The sequence below is a fragment of the Monodelphis domestica genome, chromosome 6 (genome assembly GCF_027887165.1).
Source record: "Monodelphis domestica isolate mMonDom1 chromosome 6, mMonDom1.pri, whole genome shotgun sequence".
Classification (NCBI taxonomy): domain Eukaryota; kingdom Metazoa; phylum Chordata; class Mammalia; order Didelphimorphia; family Didelphidae; genus Monodelphis; species Monodelphis domestica.
Window position 1 is genome coordinate 134635231 of NC_077232.1, and position 22707 is coordinate 134657937.

Here is a 22707-nt window from a genome sequence, read left to right on the forward strand (position 1 = left end):
TCAATGTCATGATCCATGACAATTTTGAGGGACTGATGAGAAAGAACACTATCCACATCCAGAGGAAGAACTGTGGGAGCAGAAACACAGAAGAAAAACATTATCAGTCACGTAGTTGGATATGACTAGGATTTTGTTGTTAAAAGATCGCTCTACTGAAAATATAAATAACATGGAAATAGCTTTTGAATAATGATACATATATAACCCAGTATAATTGTTTGTCAATTCTAGGAGAGGGGAGGGAAGAGAGGTGGGAAAAATCATGAATCATATAAGCATGGAAAAATTTTCTAAATAATGATGATGGGACCATATAACCTTCTAACATGTAAATATAGTCTTACTGCCTCAGCAAGGCTCGGTTAAAATAGAAAAGAAACTAAGGCCAAAGTGTCTTACCCCTACACTAATAGATGTAAATAGCATAAACAATTTTTGATTCTAGCTCCTCTAACTCCAGATTTTATTATCTTTCAGGTATCATACCAGCTTTGATTATGGTCATCTTTTTTAAAAAGAAAAGCCTAGATGTAGTTGATGTTTTTATATTCCATTTAAAAATCCTTTTCCTTTTGAATTTTGAGCCTTTTAGTATTTTCTTTTTTAATAGCAATTGAAACCTGTCACTGTGGCTCCTTATGTAAATTATTTTCTAGTAAAGAAGAGAGTACAAACTCCATGTTATCAGTTTTGAATACCACTTTTCATATCCATGACTGACAAGAGTGTTATTTGAATAAGGCTTTTTAAAATATTCAATCACTTATGTGCCATGTATTTATTACCCAGTGGCAAATATGAATCAAGCATTCTTTACGTAAATTAAGTTATGCAAATGCTCTTTAGAATACAAAGTCTATTATATTTCCTAGTCATAAAATTGCCTTTGGGCTTTAGGTCAATCATCCAGCTTTACAAACTTCTCCACAATTTACATGAGGTATCACATTTAATTCTTTGCAGAAACCTCAGAGGAAAGTGGATATGTCAAATAAAGTACCTTTAAATTATTGAAAGCCAGAAACTTTGCTAGCATTGTACCTTTCAGGTTTGGAGCTGATTTTTTCATCTTAATTTATATATAGCTTCTATGGAACCAATCTACATAGGGAGTGATACAATCTTGCATATATTCCTCTTCCAAACACAAAGAAGATCCTGTAAAATTTCCATTGTATTCTGGGGTTTTGTTACAATGTATACATAGAGCAAATGGAAATTAAGTCGAACTTCCAACTGTGGAGCTCCCAGGCTCAAAAATATCAAAACCTTTCTCCATTCTTAAATTCTTTTAAAATGCAACTAATCTTTAAAATGTTTAAGCCCCATTGATTATTCACATTGTTATTTGCATATGGATCTGCATTGCCTAAGGAATAAAAGTCAGTTTGTGGGCATTGAAGATACTGCATAAATTGGCCAAATATTAGCCCAGGTGCCTGGTCATCACAAGGAAGCTGCTTCATTCCCCGTTTTCTCAGCTTCTGAGGAAATTTTTTGCTTGCTCCTTCCTCTTTTCAGCCTTCCCAAGTAAGGACTTCCTCCCTCTGCTTCCTGGGGTAAAGGGGAAGGGTGGCTCACAGGCAGCTTGAAGTTGCACTTTGAGCACATGAACTTGAAGAAGTTTGCTGATACTGCTCCATAATGGGGAAAGAGCTCTCCTCTTCAACCTCATCTTATGTCTTCTGACCAGGTACTCTGGGTTCTGGCCAAACTAAACTGCTTAATATAGAATCTTTTCATCCGCAAGACAGAAATGTGCATTTTCTATAGGTATCAGGCATTATTTTGCATTGACATTATTTGAATACCCTCTAAAAGACTGTGAGTTCCAGGAAGATAGGCATCATGTGTGACCTAAACCTTATGGAACTGAAACCCAACTCAGTGCCCTGTTCACAAGAGACACTTACTACTGATAAAGTGATTTGTTGGTTGACAACTTATGATTGCAGATTTTTTTCACATATGACAAAAAAAGCTATATTAAATGAATTGTTTTCTAAAAACTTGGGGAAAGAGGATGGAGCTAAATTTCTGGCAATGATGAAATACTAGAGGATGTTGGGATGGGAATGGGATTGCAAACATCCAAATGAAGGTGAGAAAATTCAACTGTCCATTATTCAATTCCAATATTAACATTTTTTGTCATTAAGTTCTTTAGGGTTACATTGTAAATGCTATATAAGTGTAAAGGCATATAAAGTAGAAGAAAGACAGGAATACTAGTCCATAATTTTTTTGTGGTTGAGGGAACTAGGGCAGATCTGGTCTTTTGAGTCCCCTTCAATGAATACTCCCAAGTGGGAAAAATAGAGGACAAGATAATGATTCATTGGAGGTAGCAGTTTCCAATCAATTTTCTTACCAATTTCCTTCTTTTCCTTTTCCTTTAAAGTAGCACCCTGGGGACAGTGACCTTAACCTGTGGGATATGAAATGAACTGACTGGCTAGTCAAAGAAACACACTAGGAGCAACTTATGAGTTGTGGCTTTGAGAGAATTCTGATCCACCTATTACTTCAAACTTGGCAAGGATTTCTAGGGGTCACGTGGATGCTACATGTTATTTCCTCACTCTAGACCTAGGATTTTCTCAGGACATAAAGCTCTCAAGTGGAAATGCTTCTTCTATTTGCAGGAATAATTTTGTAAGTTAAAGTCTTTGAAAGTTGCCTTTGGCAGTGACAAGTTATAAGATTTTCCCCAGGCTAGTGGTAGTGAATCCTTTAGAACTTTTAGGGACCCCATGCCATGCACTGCCTCACCCAGACTTTGAGCCTGTGCCCCACCCCCTTTGCATGTCATGCTCTGTTCCCCAATGAATGCAGGGCTTCTCCATGCCCCATCCACTCCTGCATTCGGTCAGGTGGCCAGGATGCAGGCTGGCAAAGCCAGGACCACATTCTGTGGGGATGCCCCACACCACCCCTCACTTGTGTTCAGAGGTGGGACTAGGCTTTGAGTTCAGTAGGGAAGCCCCAGAGCCCTCTTGCCTTTGTCAGGGCCAGACTACTGGTCCTAAGTTGGCCAGGCTCTGCTGCCACAATGGTGCAGCCCCACATACCCCCATTCTCCTATATTCAGAGACAGGGCTAGACTACTGACTCGACAAGCCAGGGCTGAGCTCCTCCTGGAGAGAGACTCAAGTGTCCCACCCCCTGCTCTGAGGGGTGGGGTCAGACTCCTAGCCAGACAAGCCCTGGTTCTGCACATGCCCACAGAGAGTTCTTTACGTGCTATCTTTGGCACACATGGCATAGATTCACCATCATAGCCCTAGGCCAAACAGTCATTATGTGGCAAAAACTCAAACCCAGCTAAAGCCACTTCTAAAGAGCACCTTCTTTCTACTATATTCTGGTGCATCTGAATAATTGTAAAGGTATTATTGCAAATTTATGAAGGAAGACAAGTACTTAATATTATGTGGGTTTCAATGATTTCCCTGCTACTAATATGGAAAGCATTGACCTTATCCACTTATTAGATTGAGAACAAATTTGCTAGCTATATCCTAATAGGCCAGTCTCTAGAGGCAAAATAATTTAGAGCTACACAATTAAATAACTTTAAATTGAATAGAACATTACATGTAAAAATTCAATTAAGAAATAACAAGTTTCAAAATGCTCCGTAACCAGAGAAATATATTTCAGAATTCTGTTTTGTTTTGATTTCCTATCTCATGTTTACTACTGATACAAATCACAACTAAACAGATTTCAAGCAAAAGGTTTCATCTCCTGATTTATGCAAATCTCTTGATTCAGTTCCAATTAAGTTGCTTCAGAAATTGAAGCAACTAATTTGGTTAGGTGACAATGGTTTACTTCAATTAGGTTTATGGAAACTATGAATCTGGGCACCAGCAGAAAATGAGGGAGTGACTTGTAGCAAAGCCAAGACTCCAAGAGGATTATGCTAAATAATAACTTTCCCTGCCCTTGACTTCTCTGTTTTATGGGACTGTGACAACACATTGTCAAAGTTTTTGATGCTCAAAAAGGGAAATCCTCAGGTTACAAATCATATAATCAGAGTGATGACCATGAGTATTAGATCAAGGATTTCACCTCTAAGCAACATAAAATGTAATAAAAGCTGTATGGTCGGTCATAAAGCTAGAATACACATTTCTACAATGAAATTAAAATCTATAATACTGCTCTAGTCAATATCTCAAAAAACTTTTCAGAAGCATTTTCAGTAGACAAGTCCCCATACTGACCTTCTCCTAGTTTCAGAATGTTTACTTTACCAGTAACAAAGGTCAAATGAAGACAGAGCAAAACGATAGAAACAATTCAATTTAAAATATTTATCTTAGTTTTTTAACTTTTAGTTACTGTTCTAGGTTCTAGGTATACTAAATTCATCAGATTTGCCTTCAAGTGAATTATAATCTAATAGAAAGGACCAATTAGTACCTAAATGACTGTGATGCATGATAGAATGTGAACAGAACAACAGAGAAATTCAAAGAGATCCAGGAATATTAAGGAAAGAGAGGAAATATTTAACAGAGAAACAGAGATATCAGTTTGTGCAACAGAGGAAAACTGAGACCCCAATGAAGCTAAAATGTCAAGAGAAGGAAAGAAAGTATATACATATGTATAAGTATATATTAAATGCTTGTTAGGTGTCAAATCCAATAATAAACACTTTAATAATTCTATCTTTTTTTAAAGTCCTTACCTTCCATCTTAGAATTAATACCGTGTATTGGTTCTAAGGAAGAATAGTGATAAGGGCTAGGCAATGGGGGTCAAGTGACTTGTCCATGGTCACACAACTGAGGCCAGATTTGAACCTAGGACCTCCCATCTCTGGACTTGGCTCTGAATCCACTGAGTCACCCAGCTGCCCCCTAATAATACTATTTTATTTAATCCTCACAACAACCCTGGGAAGTAGATGTTATTGTATCCTCTTACAGGGGAGGAATCAGAGGCAGACAGAGGCTAAGCAAATTGTGCACGGTCACACAGCTATAAATTCCTTTGGAATGTTTTGAATATAGGTCTTCTAGGCACTAACAATACATATTCCTTTAGCAGCATAGAACTGAACTTGACCTTGTATCTTAGTGTTACAAATTATCAGTGAAAATAGAAACATGCCAAGTAGTGTATTTGCATCCCTGGTCATTTCCCCCTAGTTGAGCATCTCTCCAATCTAATCCTATTCTATTCTTTTCCCAGCATTTTAGCCTCTCTGGTAGGGACATTTATATGTCCCCAATGTCTGTTAGAGGATCCTTCCCACATTTCCAAATGAAATTGTCTTTGTAAAGTTTAGTTTCCCAAAGGGTTTATGCTGCTTAATTCAGGATATAGTCTTTGGCTCTAGAAAGCAAATTGCTATTTATTTCTATCATAGACAGCTTCATGGCTCCTGTCTTATGCTCTGAAAGAAGAGAAGATTTTCAAAATAGCAACAAGTAATGAGTAAGTAATATTGCAAACCCAAAGATGCTTAGACAAATGCAGAGATGAGGGACAGTTAGGGAATAGTTGGAGAACACCTACTAGTACCATTTGAATGAACAAATAGTATAGAAAGTGGAGTAATTTATAGTGTGGAAGAAATGTAAAGCCTAGAATTAAGGTGCATTCAGATTCTTCAAGACCTTAAGCTTGTAAATAGTGGAAAGCCACAGACCACTGTGAGGCATGGAAATGGATATGGTCAAGATAGTGCATTAGGAAGATGATTTTGATAACTTTGCAAAGAGAAACTGAAGAAATAAAACTATAGTGAGTAATATGAGTGAGGAAGGTTTTCTTGATAGGATAGATAAAAGGTAATTAGTCTGACCTGGGATGGTAAAAGTTTGGGTGGGGAATTGGGAGAGATTTTGACACTAGACATCACAAGACTTTGTAATTGATTGGATGTGAGAGGTGAGAAAAGAAAAAAATCAATCATGACACTGAGGCTTTGACTGTGGGTCAGTGGAGGGGTAGATAGTGTTTCTGTCAGGCAAAATAAGAAAAAAAGGAAAAAGAATAGATTTGGATTTTATGTGTCTTGAGGAAGCAGAGGATTTGGGGGTCTTTGTGTGGCAAAATATGTAGTTTGTGCATGTTGAGGTTAAGGCACAGGAGAAAGTACAGCACAAAATACTAGATCATAAAAAGATCAAGATCATATGCATTTTAGAGCTCTTTTTGTATGGGTTATGAATGAAGTCACTAAGAAATAAAGGAGAAGAAGAAGAGCAAGAGCAAGAAGAACAAGAAGAAAAGAAAGCAAGAATGAGGGAGATGACAAAATAGGAGGAAGGAAAGGCAGAAAAAAAATGAGAAGAAACAGGAAAGGAAGGAAGTGGAAGAAAGGAAGGAAAGAATGAAAAATATGAAGTCAGCTTTGAAGTACACACCTTGCAGGTGAAAACAAGAAAATAAATAAACTAAGGAAACTAAGAAAGGACACCTAGATAAAGAACACAACATATGGAGAAGGAAGTGACCTGAAAATCAAGAGAGCAAAAGTTCTCTAGAAGAAATTGATGATTTATAGTGTCAAATGTTATACAGAAAGTTAAAAGAAGTTAAAGACACAAAAGAAGTACCACTATGCTTCTTAAATAAGTTATCAATTGTGACTTTGGAGAGAGAAGATTTATTGCCTAGGAGAATAAAAATCAGATTGTCAGAAGTTTAGGAAATGATGGTAAATCAGAAGTCACCAAGTACAAACTCTTCTTCTAGAAGGTTTGTAATGAATGGGGAAGATATTTTTTTAGGGGGGTGAAAGGAGTTGATTTCTGTTAAGCACAGGAAAGTGTGCTAACTAAACAAAAGACTAGATGAGAGGAAGATATCTGAGACTTAAAATTACAAATATATGAAATAATTTAAGCTCTCTGAGAACCAACACTAGAACCATCATTCATTCAAACTTTCTGTCTGGATGCTGTTAGGCGCCTCTACTGTGTGTGTGTGTGTGTGTGTGTGTGTGTGTGTGTGTGTGTGTGTGTGTGTGTGTGTATGGTGAACTACCCATGTCCAACTGTAACCCCATTTGGGATTTTTTTACAAAAAGACTGCAGTGGTTTTCATTTCTTCTTCCAGCTCATTTTACAAATAAGGAAATTGAGGCAAATGGGATTACTTGAATTGCCCGAGAGTCACACAGCTAGTAAATATCAGAGGTCAAATTGAACTCAGATCTTTCTAACTCCAGTCCCAGTGTTGTACTCCCTGCTCTACCACCTGATGACTGATTTCTTTATTTTTATTCTACCCTAAGCAACAGCCAACCAAAGCAAATATGATGGACCCACCATTCATTGTCTGTTAAAGTCTGTTGCTAAAATGACTCATTCATAAATACTAATTGTTTTTCAGCATATAGACTGATCATATTCTATCTAAAATTACAAATAATTTTTAACATTATTTTATTTGGTCATTTTCATACATTGTTCATTGGAAACAGATCATTTTATTTCCTTCTCCCCAAAACCCCCCCACCCCTTCCCTAGCTGATGCACGATTCATCTGGGTATCACATGTGTCCTTCCTCTGAACCCATTTCCTTGTTGTTGTTATTTGCATTAGGGCGCTCATTTAGTGTCTCTCCTCGATCATGTCCCCTCAACCTCTGTAGTGAAGCAGTTCCTTTTCCTCGGTGTTTTTACTCCCTCAGTTTGTCCTATGCTTGAGGATAGTTTAGTTTTGTTTTTTGTTTTTTGTTTTTTTCTCGTAGATCACTGCAGGTTGTTCAGGGACATTGTAAAGCCATTACTGGAGAAGTCCATTACGTTCTCTTGTACCACAGTGTCTCAGTCTCTGTGTACAATGTTATCCTGGTTCTGCTCTTCTCACTCTGCATCACTTCGTGGAGGTTGTTCCAGTCTCCATGGAATTCCTCCACTTTATTATTCCTTTGAGCACAATAGTATTCCATCACCGGCATATACCACAATTTGTTCAGCCATTCCCCAATTGAAGGGCATCCCCTCATTTTCCAATTTTTGGCTACCACAAAGAGCGCAGCTATGAATATTCTTGCACAAGTCTTTTTTCCTTATTATCCCTTTGGGGTACAAACCCAGCAGTGCTATGGCTGGATCAAAGGGCAGACAGACTTTTATTGCCCTTTGGGCATAGTTCCAGATTGCCCTCCAGAATGGTTGGATCAATTCATAACTCCACCAGCAATGCATTAATGCCCCTACTTTGCCACATTCCCTCCAGCATTCATTACTTTCCTTTGCTGTCATGTTGAAGAATCTGCTAGGTGTGAGGTGATACCTCAAAATTTTTTTTTGATTTGCATCTCTCTGATTATAAGAGATCTAGAATACTTTTTCATGTGCTTATTAATACTCTTGATTTCTTTAACTGAAAATTGCCTATTCATGTCCCTGCCCATTTTTCAATTGGAGACTGGCTTAATTTTTTGTACAACTGGTTTAGCTCTTTATAGATTTGAGTAGTTAGATCTTTGTCAGAGGTTTTTGTTATGAAGATTGTTTCCCAATTTGTTGCTTTCCTTCTAATTTTAGTTACATTGGTTTTGTTTGTACAAAAACTTTTTAATTTGATGTAGTCAAAATTATTTATTTTGCATTTTGTGACTCTTTCTAAGTCTTGCTTGGTTTTTTAAAGTCTTTCACTTCCCAAAGTTCTGATATGTATACTATTCTGTGTTCACCTAATTTACTTATAGTTTCCTTCTTTATATTCAAGTCATTCATCCATTCTGAGTTTATCTTGGTGTAGGGTGTGAGGTGTTGATCAATTCCTAATCTCTCCCACAGTCTTCCAATTTTCCAAGCAGTTTTTATCAAATACTGGATTTTTGTCCCAAAAGCTGGGGTCTCTGGGTTTGTCAAAGACTGTCTTACTGAGGTCATTTACCCCAAGTCTATTCCACTGATCCTCCTTTCTGTCTCTTAGCCAGTACCAAATTGTTTTGATGACTGCTACTTTGTAATATAGTTTGAGATCTGGGACTGCAAGGCCACCTTCCTTTGTATTTTTTTTTCATTATTTCCCTGAATATCCTTGATCCTTTATTCTTCCAAATGAACTTTGTTATGGTTTTCTCTAATTCAGTAATATAGTTTTTTGGTAGTTCAATGGGTATGGCACTAAATAGATAGATAAATTTGGGTAGGATGGTCATTTTTATTATGTTAGCTTGTCCCACCGATGAGCAATCAATGTTTTTCCAATTGTTTAGATCTAGTTTTAATTGTGTGGAGAGTGTTTTGTAGTTGTGTTCATATAGTTCCTGTGTTTGTCTCAGCAGATAGATTCCTAAGTATTTTATATTGTCTCGGGTGACTTTAAATGGAATTTCTCTTTCTAATTCTTATTGCTGACCTGGGTTGGAGATATATAGAAATGCTGATGATTTATGTGGGTTTATTTTGTATCCTGCAACTTTGCTAAAGTTGTTGATTATTTCAATTAGCTTTTTGGTTGATTCCCTGGGATTCTTTAAGTAAATCATCATATCATCCACAAAGAGTGACAGCTTGGTCTCCTCATTGCCAATTTTAATACCTTCAGTTTCTTTTTCTTCTCTAATTGCTACTGCTAGTGTTTCTAGTACAATATTAAATAATAAAGGTGATAATGGGCATCCTTGTTTGACTCCTGATCTTATTGGGAAGTCTTTAAGTTTTTCCCCATTGCAGATGATGTTTGCTGATGGTTTTAGGTATATACTGTTTATTGTTTTTAGGAAAGGCCCTTCTATTCCTATACTTTCTAGTGTTTTCAATAGGTATGGGTGTTGCATTTTGTCAAAGGCTTTTTCTGCGTCTATTGAGATAATCATGTGATTTTTGTCAGTTTGCTTATTTATATGATCAATTATGTGGATGGTTTTCCTAATATTGAACCATCCTGGCATTCCTGGTATGATTCCTACCTGATCGTAGTGGATAACCCTTGTGATGACTTGCTGGAGTCTTTTTGCTAGTATCCTATTTAAGATTTTTGCATCTATATTCATTAGGGAGATTAGCCTATAGTGTTCTTTCTCAGTTTTTAACCTGCCTGGCTTTGGGATCAGTAACATGTTTGTGTCGTAAAAAGAATTTGGTAGAACCCCTTCTTGGCTTATTCTGTCAAATAGTTTGTATAGTATTGGGGTTAGCTATTCTTTGAATGTTTGATTGAATTCATTTGTGAATCCTTCTGGACCTGGGGATTTTTTCTTAGGGAGTTCCTTAATGACTTGTTCAATTTCTTTTTCTGATATGTGGTTGTTTAGGTAATTTATTTCTTCTTCTTTTAGTCTAGGCAATTTATATTTTTGTAAGTATTCATCCATATCACACATGTGTTTCACACATGTATATGTATTTATGTATGCATATATCTATATACCTATTTATGTCTTGTCCTTTCATCCTATACAGTTTGTCACTGTTCCCTCTGAGTGTAATTCTTCTAGCTGCTCAGGTGATAGCAACAGTTTTTAAGAGTTACCAATGACCTCTTTCTTATAGGGATACATATCATTTTAACTTATTGAGTCTCATAAAATTTTTGTTGTTGTTCTGTTTGTTTTTTCCCCTCTTTTTTAATTACCTTTTGATGATTCTCTTGAGTTCTGTGGTTGGACATCAAATTTTCTGTTCAGGTCTGGTCTTTTATTTATGAATGCTTGGAAGTCTTCTGTTGTGTTGAATGACCATACTTTCCCCTGTAAGAATATAGTCAGTTTTGATGGGTATTTTATTCTTGGTTGTAGACCTAGTTCCCTTGCTTTCTGGAATATTGTATTCCATGCATTTTGGTCCTTAATGTGGATGCAGCCAGATCCTGTGTTAACCTCACCATGTTTCCATGGTATCTGAATGGCTTCTTCTTGGCAGCTTGTAATATCTTTTCTTTCATCTGATTGTTTTTGAATTTGGCTATAACATTTCTTGGTGTTGTCAGTTGGGGATTAAATACAGGGGGTGATCTGTGGATTTTTTCAATCTCCACTTTCCCCTCTTGTTCTAGGATCTCGGGACCATTTTCCTGGATAATTTCCTCTAGTATTATGTCCAGGCTTTTTCTTTTGTCGTTGTCTTCTGGTAGTCCAATTATTCTTAAATTGTCTCTTCTTGAACGATTTTCTAAATCGTCTGTTTTGTGAATGAGATGCTTCACATTTTCCTCAATTTTTTCATTCTTTTTGTTTTGTTTTATAGTGTCCTGCTGCCTTGTGAGGTCACTTGATTCTAGTTGTTGTATCTTGGTTCTTAAAGATTGGATTTCATCTCTGGTCTGATTTTCTTTGAAGATCGTCTTTCATCCTCTTTACCTCATCTTTCATCTCCTTTGCCTCATCTTTCATCTCCTTTGCCTCATTTTCCAGCTGGTTGATTTTGGCTTTCAAGACACTATTTTCTTGTTTTAGTTCAAGTGCCTCTGTTTCCAGATGACTTATCTTAATTTTTTGGTTCTTTTCCCAATTGTCTTCAGCCTCTCTTAGTTGTGTTTTGAGTTCTTCCACAGCCTGTATCCAATTCGCTGGGATTTCTGATTTATTGTTTGGTGATCTCTCCCCTCCTGTTCCATTTGCTGAGTAGAAGCTGTCTATTGTAGTTTCTTCTTTTTCTGTTGTTTGCTCAAATTCACCCCTTCTTTACTCCCCGTATTTGTCTGTGCTCTTGTTCCTCTCATTTTCTTTGTTTTTTGGGGGACTTCTATCAGTCTCCCCTCTTGGAGCTTTAACAGAAGATCTCTTGGTGTATTCTCTGGGGGAGGGTTTTGGGGGTTTGAGCTTCCCTGTCCTCTGGAGGCTTTTGATTGGCTTAAAGTCCAGCAGTCACTGAGGATGGGTGGGGAGCCTGGGTTCTGGAGACTTTTGATGGGATTAGATTCATCTGGTTCTTTCAGAAGACTCTGCTCTCTAAGAGGGGAGGGGTCATGGCCTCCCTGGGCTCTGAGGGTTCTTGATGGGATTAGGTTTAGCTGGTTCTTTCAGAAGACTCTGCTTTCTAAGGGGGGAGGGGTCATGGCCTCCCTGGGCTCTGAAGGCTCCTGATGGAATTAGGTTCAGCTTGTTTGTACTAAATGAGCCCTAAAGCAAAAAACCTCCTCCTCCACAATCTGTGTTGAATGCCCGGAGACTGACCCAGGTTGCTTTCAAGGTAAGCTCTTCTCTGGGCCTGTTTCTGTTCTTTCAGAAGCTCTGAGGGATCCTGATGGGATTATGATCAGCTGGTGTGGGCGGAATGATCCCTGAGCCAAAAAAAAAAAGAAGAAAAAAAAAGCAACCTCCTCCTCCCCAATCTGTGTTGAATGCAAGGAGACTGGCCCAGGTTATTTTCAAGGTAAGCTCTTCTCTGGCCCTGTTTCTGTTCTTTCAGAAACTCTGAGGGATCCTGATGGGATTGGGTTCAGCTGGTGCCCTAAAGCTGGGACCTCCCTTGAGACTCAGTTGGAAGGACCCAGCCAGGGGTCTGCAGGCTTCCCTCTTCTCTCTATGTTTCCCTGCCATCTGTGTTGGGCATCCCAGAGACTGGCTCAGGTTGCTTTCAAGGTGAGTCTTTCAAAATAGCCAGCCCTGGGGCCCTTTTGCCAACCCTGAAGTTCCCGCTGCTACCGTGGGCTCAGCACTGTGGGTTGGGGGGGACGGGTCCTGGGACCTTCCTTCTGCCTGCCCCTTAGATCTGAGTGATCTAGGGTTCTGGCTTTTGGGGTGTGGTACCTTTTGATCCAGGTCTAGGAGGAGGGTCTGTCCTGTTGTCCAGCTTGAATTTCGGTTTCCTAGGAGCTCTCAGTTTGCGATCGGTAAGGAAGGGTTTCTGAGGTCTGAACTTTCACAGCTTCTAAGCCGCCATCTTGACTAGAAGTCCCCAAATAAATTTTAAAACCCTTCATTAATAGTTTATTTGGGATAGCTATGTAGTTCAGTGGATAGAAAACCAGACTTAGAGTCAAGGAGACATGGGTTCAAATCTATCTTCATTCATTTCCCATCTGTGTGATCCCAGGCAAGTCACTTAATACAAATTGCCATACTTTCCCCACTATTCTGCCTTAGAATTGATATTTAGAAGGTAAGATTTTTTAAAAAGACTTATTAGGTAAGGTTCTATGCTAATCTCTAAAGATACAAGGTTATGTTAAAAACAAACAAACAAACATTTACATTGGGCAGAGATGTCATAAATAGGAACAAAATAACATTTACATCATAGACATGATGAAATAAAATATGTTAGCTTAGGGGAAACTTTTACTTCTTGAGACAGAGAGGATAAACTGAGGGGGAACCTGTTTCTTTACAATAACTGTGGCTAGAGAGGCTGCTACAGGAACCTGAAACTGCTGAGGGAACCTGAGGCTGCTTATTGTAATGGAGCACAGAGAAATGCTGCTGGGGGATGCCACCACACACAGGGATACTGGTACACAAGGGACTGCTCTGGGGAATCTGCTTATTGATCACTAAGGATGGCTAATCTATTTCCTAATTTCCTTCCTCCCTCACTCCTTCCTCCAAATTTTCTTTCAGATCTTTAACTGTCACCCTTCTCCTCCCAATTGTCCCTCACCCCTGAGTGAATTATAAAATATTCCAAGTGTTTTTTTCTCAGGTAAGGGGTTTATTGGGATAACAGGATGAGAAACTGAGGTAAGGGGGATGAGGAAGTCCCTAGTCTAACTGAGGTAAAATTGAGAAAATAGTTCAGTCACAAACTGTGACTCAGACAGGGAGATGAAAGACAATGGCTTTTCAAGATCTTCTTCTCCTTCAGCCCACTTTCTCTTCTCAATGTCAACTTCAACTGCTCAGAATCAGAGAAACCCAAAATCCAAATCAGCTTCACAAAGTTCTTTCAGTCAGCCTCAAACCTCCAGGGAGAAAATGACTTCCAGTCATAGACCCAGAGACCAAAAAACTCCCTGGTCAACTCCAAATGCTCAGAGCCAGAGAGCCAGAGAGCCAGAGACTAAGTTCAAAAGTCCAATTTCTCTTCTTAGTATGGCCAGCCAAAAGTCTCCAGGGAAAAGTATGACCTCTAGTCCCAGACACAGAGACACCAGAAACCCCTTTCTCAGGTCCAACTGCCCAGAGCCAGAGAAACAAAATTTTTTTTTTTCCTCTCTGAGTGTGGCCAGCCAAACCCCCAACTCAGCTCCAACTGCCAACAACCCCGGGATATTCCTTTGGAATCCTGGGTTTTGTATCTTAGAGCTAGATCTCCAGTCCTGCAAAAACTTCTCTCTTCATATCTCTATCACAATGGTCTATATGAATTTCTGTTTGTTAATCTTAATTGCAATTGTTTGTTATGATGGTGTTTCTCTTGGCAAGAAAATAAGGAGGGGGATATCAATGAGAAATAAGTAAAGTAAAAACAAGAAAATAATATTAATAAAACAGTTGAAAATAGATGTGAAACTCAAAGAGAACTCATAGATACTTATAGTATTAGTTTACAGCTTCAAATTATGAAGGAAATGTCATGTTACTTCATTAGAAATAAATGGAATAACAAAGGTTTGGTAAATAAAATAAACTCATCCTTTTAGATTTGAAGGAGAGAAGCAAGTATTTATGATTAGGAAAGTTTAGGGGGGTCTTAAGAATGCTCAGTACAGAAAACTTAAACATTTCTTAAAAAAGTCAGTTATTTGATAGATAGTAGTTTGGGAGCTTAAGGAAAAACAAAATGTTTTAACTTAGCTCCTGTGGGAAGTGAAGCAGGGAGTAGGAGTGCTTTACATTAGACAGTGATGGCAAATCAATGGCATGGGTGCCAAAGATGGCATGAAGAGCACTCTCTGTGGTACATGGCCACCCTCCCTCCCCAACCCCATCCACAGAGTTCTTCATTAGAAAGGAAGAAGAACTCTGGTGGAGTTGCTCCCTCCCCCATCATGCCTGATAACATTCTTTTACTTCCCCCACCCCTCTGCCCAACAGCCCAAAGGAAGAGCACAGGGTGGAAGATGGGTGGTTCACAGGCAGCAGAGCTGGAGTGGAGCAGAGTACTTGAGTCACTCACATCCCCCTCTCTACACTAGCTGAGCACATTCCTCATTTTGCCCACCCCTCCATCCAGCAGCTAATTGGAGTGCTTTCTCTCTCCCCTGTGTGGAGTGGGGAGAGGCATTCCCAGAATGTAGTAGGAGGGAAGGGAAGGTCATGAGACATGGCCTCTGGAGGTGGGTGGGTCTGACACTCTCTAAAAGGTTTGCCATCACTGCACTAGAGAGGAATGAAATGCATGCAACTTTACTTGCAAAAAGACTTCTAAAAAATAATGCCTAATTTGTTCTTTTATATTTTCAAATCTAAAGAAAGCAGTTTTAAACCCAATTTTGGTAAACTACATTTGTTTAGCTATTGCAGGAACAACTGTGTTTGTGAGGATGTGTTTATGTGTGTGTGTATATATTAAAAATGCATATATGTTAAAAATCAATTTAGAATATTCATAGATTTATTCCTCCAAACTTTGTTTTTCCATACCTTTTCAGAATATTTGATTTGCCATCATCCACTGCTGAATATTTGAATGTAGAAGAAGAAACAAAAAAAATGTTAAGAAACAAACAGCAAAAAGCATGGCATAATGAATTGAGTAGGCCCAAAAGATCTTTATTCAAGTCTTGCTTCTGATACATACTATATGTCTGAACAAGTCACTTGAACTTCTCAGTGTTTTGGGGAAGTCTCTAAGACTATAAGCTCAAAAAAGGGTAGACATTATTTCGTCATTTGGGATTTGTGTATAGGGAGGAAACAATCCACTATGACAAAAAACTCAAAGCAAGATAGACTAAAAATTGTTTAATTCAGAGGATTGCATCATTTATTGATTCTCTAACTCTGAGGAAAACTGTACAATTCTATATTCACATATATAATTCTTGTACTACATATTATATATAGTTTATAGAACTCTATGTATACCTACCACATCCCTAATTAAAAATTTTAAAATACAGAGTAGCTACCTGACTCTCCTACATTTTTTGCAAAATTGAAAAGTTAATGTGTTCACATATTGATGGAATCATTACATATACAGTTACCCAACCAACATCAATTTTTTACCCAAGATCATTCAGAATAACATTTTTAAATGACATTCAAATCACTTGGTTATGAAGTTATACATTTTCAAACTAGCAAGGTACTGCTTCTTCCAGCTATTTAACCTGGGAATAGGTTTGACTTGTAAAAGATTGGCTGGGGGTGGCTGTATATTTCTTGGAATGGTACTGAGTAACTACTGTGTCACTCCATGTCTTTTAGGACACTCATCTACTGTGACAAAGTTGTTACAAAAGAGACACTATGGCTTCAATGGGAGTTTTCCGTAAAAATCAGCTCAGTCACCAGCTGGGAAAGGCCAAAAAGGTACAAAAAATATCTGTAGGGATGACAGGGCAGCATCAAAAGTTTTAGACCCAGAAAGCAAAAATCAAATGGTCTTTGTTGTAGGTGTATGTGAATATAATGAATACAGTATGGAAGAGCCAGCAAAGCCTCTTTTCCTGGGGAAAGGGGAATCTATATGTTCTAAACCTTTTCATAGACAAGTGAAACAAATTGTCACTCCATTTTGTTGTTCAGTCATATTTGACTCTTTGTGACCCCATTTGAGATATTCATGGGAAAAAATACTTGAGTGGTTTTCATTTTCTTCTCCAGCTCATTTTACTGATGAAGAAACTGAGACAAATTGAGTTAAGTGACTTGCCAAGTTCACAACTAGTAAGTGTCTGAGGGCAGATTTGAACTCAGGAAGAGGAGTCTTCCTGGCTCCAATCACCACTCTCTATCTAAATCACCTCATTGCCAGTTCATAAGCTGGAGCAATTCAGAGTTATGCCTATAATATGAGTGATATAAACATTATTTAAACCAAGTTTAACCTGGCATGTACCAGGAATAGTGTATGAATCTATACGTATGTGGGTGAAATCAGTTACTACCCTTGGACTTTCTCAAAAATGAAACTTAATCATGGTGTGTTTGCTCTCACTTAGTCCAATATATTCTTTAGTTTTATAGGTTGGGGAGATATTTATTGTAAGTATCTTTTTGTGGAAAATAAATTCATTTGAAATGATATCTAAAGTACCTTTCTGAGAAATATCATCTTATGCCTACTGAGAATATTGAGGACTCTTCTACAATAACACCATCTTCTTGTCTTTCACATGAATCTTGAGGATTTCCCTAGATAGCATTGAAGAAAGAGAATGTTGATGGGTTCTAGTACCCTTTTACATAGGGAAAATACCCATAGAGATAGTAGAAAAAAGAACATAAAAGGAGTATGAGTCTGGAAAATAGAGGTCAAGAGGAATAAAGTATGCAACTGGAAAAAGATCATGATGCTTTATATTTTGTAGTCTATTGGGGGCCTACAATTTAAAAAAATTTTTAACTAAGTACATTTATGATTCTAGTAGAATATTAGCTCCTAGAAAGAGGGACGGACTTGTGATTTTTTTTTTCCTCTTTGATCACTCAGCACCTATCCCAGCATTTTGGACCTAGTAGATGCTTAAAAATCTATGCTGATTTGAATTTCCTTTTCTACTGCTGTTCTAGAGCATAACTATATGGTGATCTTCACATGAGTCTCAGGCTTTTAACTCAAAATTTTTAAACAGTGTAATGAATGAATGAACAAATATGAATGTATAAAGTTAATGGTATCCATTTAGATAATGAAAATTATCCCCACATACCCAAAAAGCTCTAACTAGTTAGTATATGCCATATATTGATGTATTCATGGACAGTAAGCCAAACCTTCCCATTGGTCAAGATATTATTTATTCTAAAATTATTTAACCAACATCTACTATATTCAGGATACTGTGCTGGATTTTCTATATCATATGCTCTGAGCATGTTTATACAACATTATATATAATACATATCATTTAATTGGCTCCTGTCCTGCTCAGCAGTAATTCTTCCTGTAAAGGTGACTATATTCAGGCATAGATTTTCTTTTATCTGATCTGTTTTTAGGTTTCAGGCTGTATCTCCACCCAGAAGCAACAACAGAGGATAAATCTTTTATGTATCTAAAAATGTAATTTTCATGGAAATAGATATATTGCTATTAATCTTATCTTCTAAATGTTGCAGTTTTCAGATAAATTTTATTCTGGCTTATTTTAGGGAAGGATATCTTACGTTTGACTTGATATTCTTAGTTTCCCAGTCCTTAATCTCTTCCTAAAATTATTTTCATTAATTCTTTCATCAATACCATTATAAATTGAGCAATGAGCAAAATGGGAAAGGGAGAAATTCTTAATATAAAGAGCTTGATAATTTTAAAAGGAAGAATTAAACCCTTAATGCAAAACCTTATTTTTTTATCTGAAATATTTTTTAAATCGTGAAAAGTTTTTAAAAAAATAAAAAAATTAAAATAGCCATAAAATACTAATTGATAAATCATTGTTTACATATAACATTAACAAAAATGGAGAAAGAGCCCCACAACTAGGACTATATAGCTTAGAATGTCAGAGTAAAATAATATATACTTAGATATGCTTTCTGAATAATCAAATTCATTTCTAATAAAGATTCAGTAAAATCTTCATCATTATATCTGGGGAACAGAAATGAAAAATCTTAATTTCATTCTTCAATGATAGATTGAATATGATAGATCAGTTAAAGAAGTATAGAGGATCCCCAACCTCTCCTGAAATCTCTAATTGCCAGATCCTAAGAATTATATTAGAGAGGAGGACCTTATCACCTGGGGTCATTCTGACTCTGAAGGCTGTCTAGATATGAAACTATTAAAGTTGTCTCAACAAATTCAGGAAAGCACCTCAATGACAACAAAAACAAAAATAACAAAATGTACTTGCAATAAGTAATATTAATATTAAAATAGCTAACATATATATAGTACTTACTAATGTTCACAGCAGTGTACTAAGTACCTTAGAGTTATTATATCATTATTTTTGTTATTCCCTTTTTACAGTTGAGGAAATTGAGGCAGAGAGATATTAAATGATTTGCCAAAAGACATACGACTAGTAAGGACCTGAGCCTGCATTTGAATTCAAATCTTCCTGGCTTCAAGCCAAGTACAATCTATTAAACTTGATCTCATCAGTGAAAATGCAAGAAAGAAGCACTTTTACATTTCAACTTCTTGGCACTATTTAGGAAATCATGATTTAATTAACTAAACTGCAATATAATAGTAAATAGATTCCTCCAAGATTAATAATTCCCTTGTTTTCTATACATATGCAAAGGAACTTAGAGAGTATAACTGGGAACTCCCAAATGAATAGTATATTTCCTCTGTTAATGCCGGTTACCACCATTCTTCTTTGTAATTTATTTTCTTTTACAGCTGCTTAGAATATTTAATTGGGATTTAATGAGAGAGTTAATAACTTATGCTGTGTCAAACAAATAGTATGTTTGAAGACATCACTTGAACCCAGATCTTCTTGAGTTTGGGAATAGCTCTTTCACTATATATATCCTTATTCATACATCTACATTATCATAGACAGTAGCATATATGGGCACATATAAGTGTGTAATAATAGTATATGTATATATACTGCATGTATTTGCTTATATAAGTGCATATATTTATATGTAAATATTGATTATATCATATAGCAAATAAATAATGTTAGCTATATAAATTCATTTATATAAAATATTTGTCCTAATATAAATGTATTTAGATGAAGCATATATTTCATAATTTATACCAAACATTTGATATAACATGCATATAATAAAATATAACAATAAATTTTATGATAAATTATATTGGGTAAACATATTTATCATATAATATTTATATTTGATAAATAACTTTATTGTATAATAAATATTTAATACAAATATAATAGATACACTCTATATAGTATAATATTTGCAATACATTATGCAACATAGATATAATGCATAAATACATAATACATACAGGCATATGTGTGCAAATATTTATGCTACATATCTATATCTGACATAGATATTAATATGTAAGTATAGATATATAGATATAGGTACGATATATAAATGTATGTATGTTTCTATAAATATGTGTAAGCATATATGTATATATATATGCAGAAAGAGAGAGTGAGAGTGTTATTTCCAAAGTCATGAAAGAAATTAGTTCAAGCCCAATTTCTGGCATATACTGACTATGTGGCATTGAATGTCACTTAATCTATATATCTATACATATAAATATATGGATATATTTGCATGTTTATGAAGTAAGCCCTATTGAACTCAGCTATTATGTTGATGTGCATTCATATATATGTCATACTGTTTTTAAAATTTCTCTATTATGCAAAATAGACATGTCCACTTATTTTCTTGCCCAGGAAGCATTTAACTTAAATTTTTCACTATTGGATAATTTCTAATTCGCTCAATCATGAAGCTATTCAAAATGACTTTGCATAAAAATGTATGCATTTAAAATGCAGTTTGAATAAAATGGTAGTTTTCATTTAGTTTAAATGATTGCTTAGTAACTCTCAGTAGCCACTGAATACATTTGCAGTTGCTTGAATCCTTATTTTTTTAAACAAGTAAAGTTTTCCTGAGTGGAATTCCTTTTCTTCATCAAAATGAGTTGGAGTGAGTTATATGGAAGATAGACAAGGGACCTAATCAATTCTCTTGGCAGTTAAGTCAGCTATCAAATAAAATAAAATTGGTGTTATTTTTTTCTGGTCCTTATACATTGGCCTAAATAGGGCTATTTTGACCTCGTTTTCTCTAACCTGTAGACTTCAGCATTTAGTTTTTCACCTTTCCTTCACACAAAACTCCTAGAAAATAGATCACCTGTTTATACCTGTTTATTTTCTTTTTCAGTGTTTATCTGTGGTAGTCTATTTCTAGGACGCCAAGTACATGTAGGGCAAGCATTCTAGTGAGGCAACAGGAGGATAAAAACAAGTATAACCTCCAAACCATACTAATTAGTTATGAAGCTTTCTTCCAAGTTCCTAAATTTAAGAGGATAAGATAGAAGCCAAAACTATTTGTAAGTCTGGCAGTTCCATCCAAGAAATCAAGATCAGACAAGAAACTAAGATCCATGGAATCCTGGGAGTATACTCTGTGACTCAACCTGTCTCTAAAATAAAGCAAAGCCTCTTTATGACAGTCACACATTTCTCCTAATCTGATATTTTGGGAAATGGACAGGAACTGAGGTTGAGTATATTATGCCTTCATCCTACTTCTTTGAATCTGCGAGATTGCTGATGAAGACACTATGAAAAAAGTATACAAGCTCCTTTAGATTATCTAATGCTTGTTTTATCTAGTCACTATAGAAATTGCTTATTTTGGCATATTGATGACTGTTGTTTCATATTGTAGCTATTTCCACCATACCTTACATTAACCATCTATTCTTTTTCTTTTTTTTTTTAAGAGACTGGGATAGTTATTTTTTTAATGATTTAATTTTAAAATGTTTTAAATAATTCAAAATGTTCTTTTTGAAAATTTACTGTTTTCTGTTCTCACTGAATCCTCATTCAGCTGAAAGATTCCTTATAAAGAGTATGCATAGTCATCAATATATTTCCATATCCTCTACATGGAAGATATTCTCAACATAATGAACCCTTTTCACTTGTTTAACTTCCAGGCATATGAGTTTATACTCTGGCTATCCAATTTCATTATATGACTAAAGAATATTCTTTCAATATCCTTGATGCTTCGATCACATCTGCAAAAAATGCATTCATAAAATCATGGATGTGGAAAGGAACTCATTTTACAGATTGAGAAGCCCAGAAACAGAGAACTTGAGTTATTTACACAAGGTAGCCCAGATAACAGAGTCAGTAAAAGAACTGAAGAGCTGAAGTCCTTTATATCTGAATTCACTCTTGCCTTCATAATATATAGCAAACTTCCTAAGCTCATTATTAAATATTTCCATTTTACTTTGAGTTATTGATTCATGATATATGATTCAATCATTCATTGATTACTTTGAGCTATTAATTTCATTGGTACAAATTAATAATCATTGAAAATGTTTATATGGTTTTCTAGGACATATTTCTAGGATGATCTCTTTCTACTTAGTTCTAGGTTCATCTCATTTTATCTTACAAAATATATTCAAGATATACACACAAATACACATAACATGTATATGTACATAAACACATATTGAAGGATTTAAGTGAATGGTCTGCCTGTCTAGTTGTTTTATTAAAATATTTTATCTGTTTTTTAAATAAATTGTCTCATGAGATAAATTTATTTTTCATTTTTTCTAGATTTTATTTTGTATAATAAAAATTATAAAGGGATACTTATTAAATGCACAATATAATGAGAAAACTCTACTAGGATATGATGAAAGACAATGTAGTTTGTCTAAATGTTACATATCATTCAATGCCCCCAATGAATAGTATTTTGTAGATTGCTTTGGTTATTTTTACCCTCTTTCTTGAGGCTATGACCCCCCCTACTTATGAACATATAGATCAGTAAGTCATTGTTTTGTTTTTTAGTCTTACTTCTTTTTGTTTCTTCTTTGAAAAGAACTTAAATAAACCTAACTTTTTAAAAATTAAATTAATTGTTATCATGCAAAACAGATTTCCAAATTGATTATTTTTGTAAAGGCACACATATACAACACCGAAATCCCAAAATAAAACCATAAATACACTGATGCAAAAGATAATATGCTT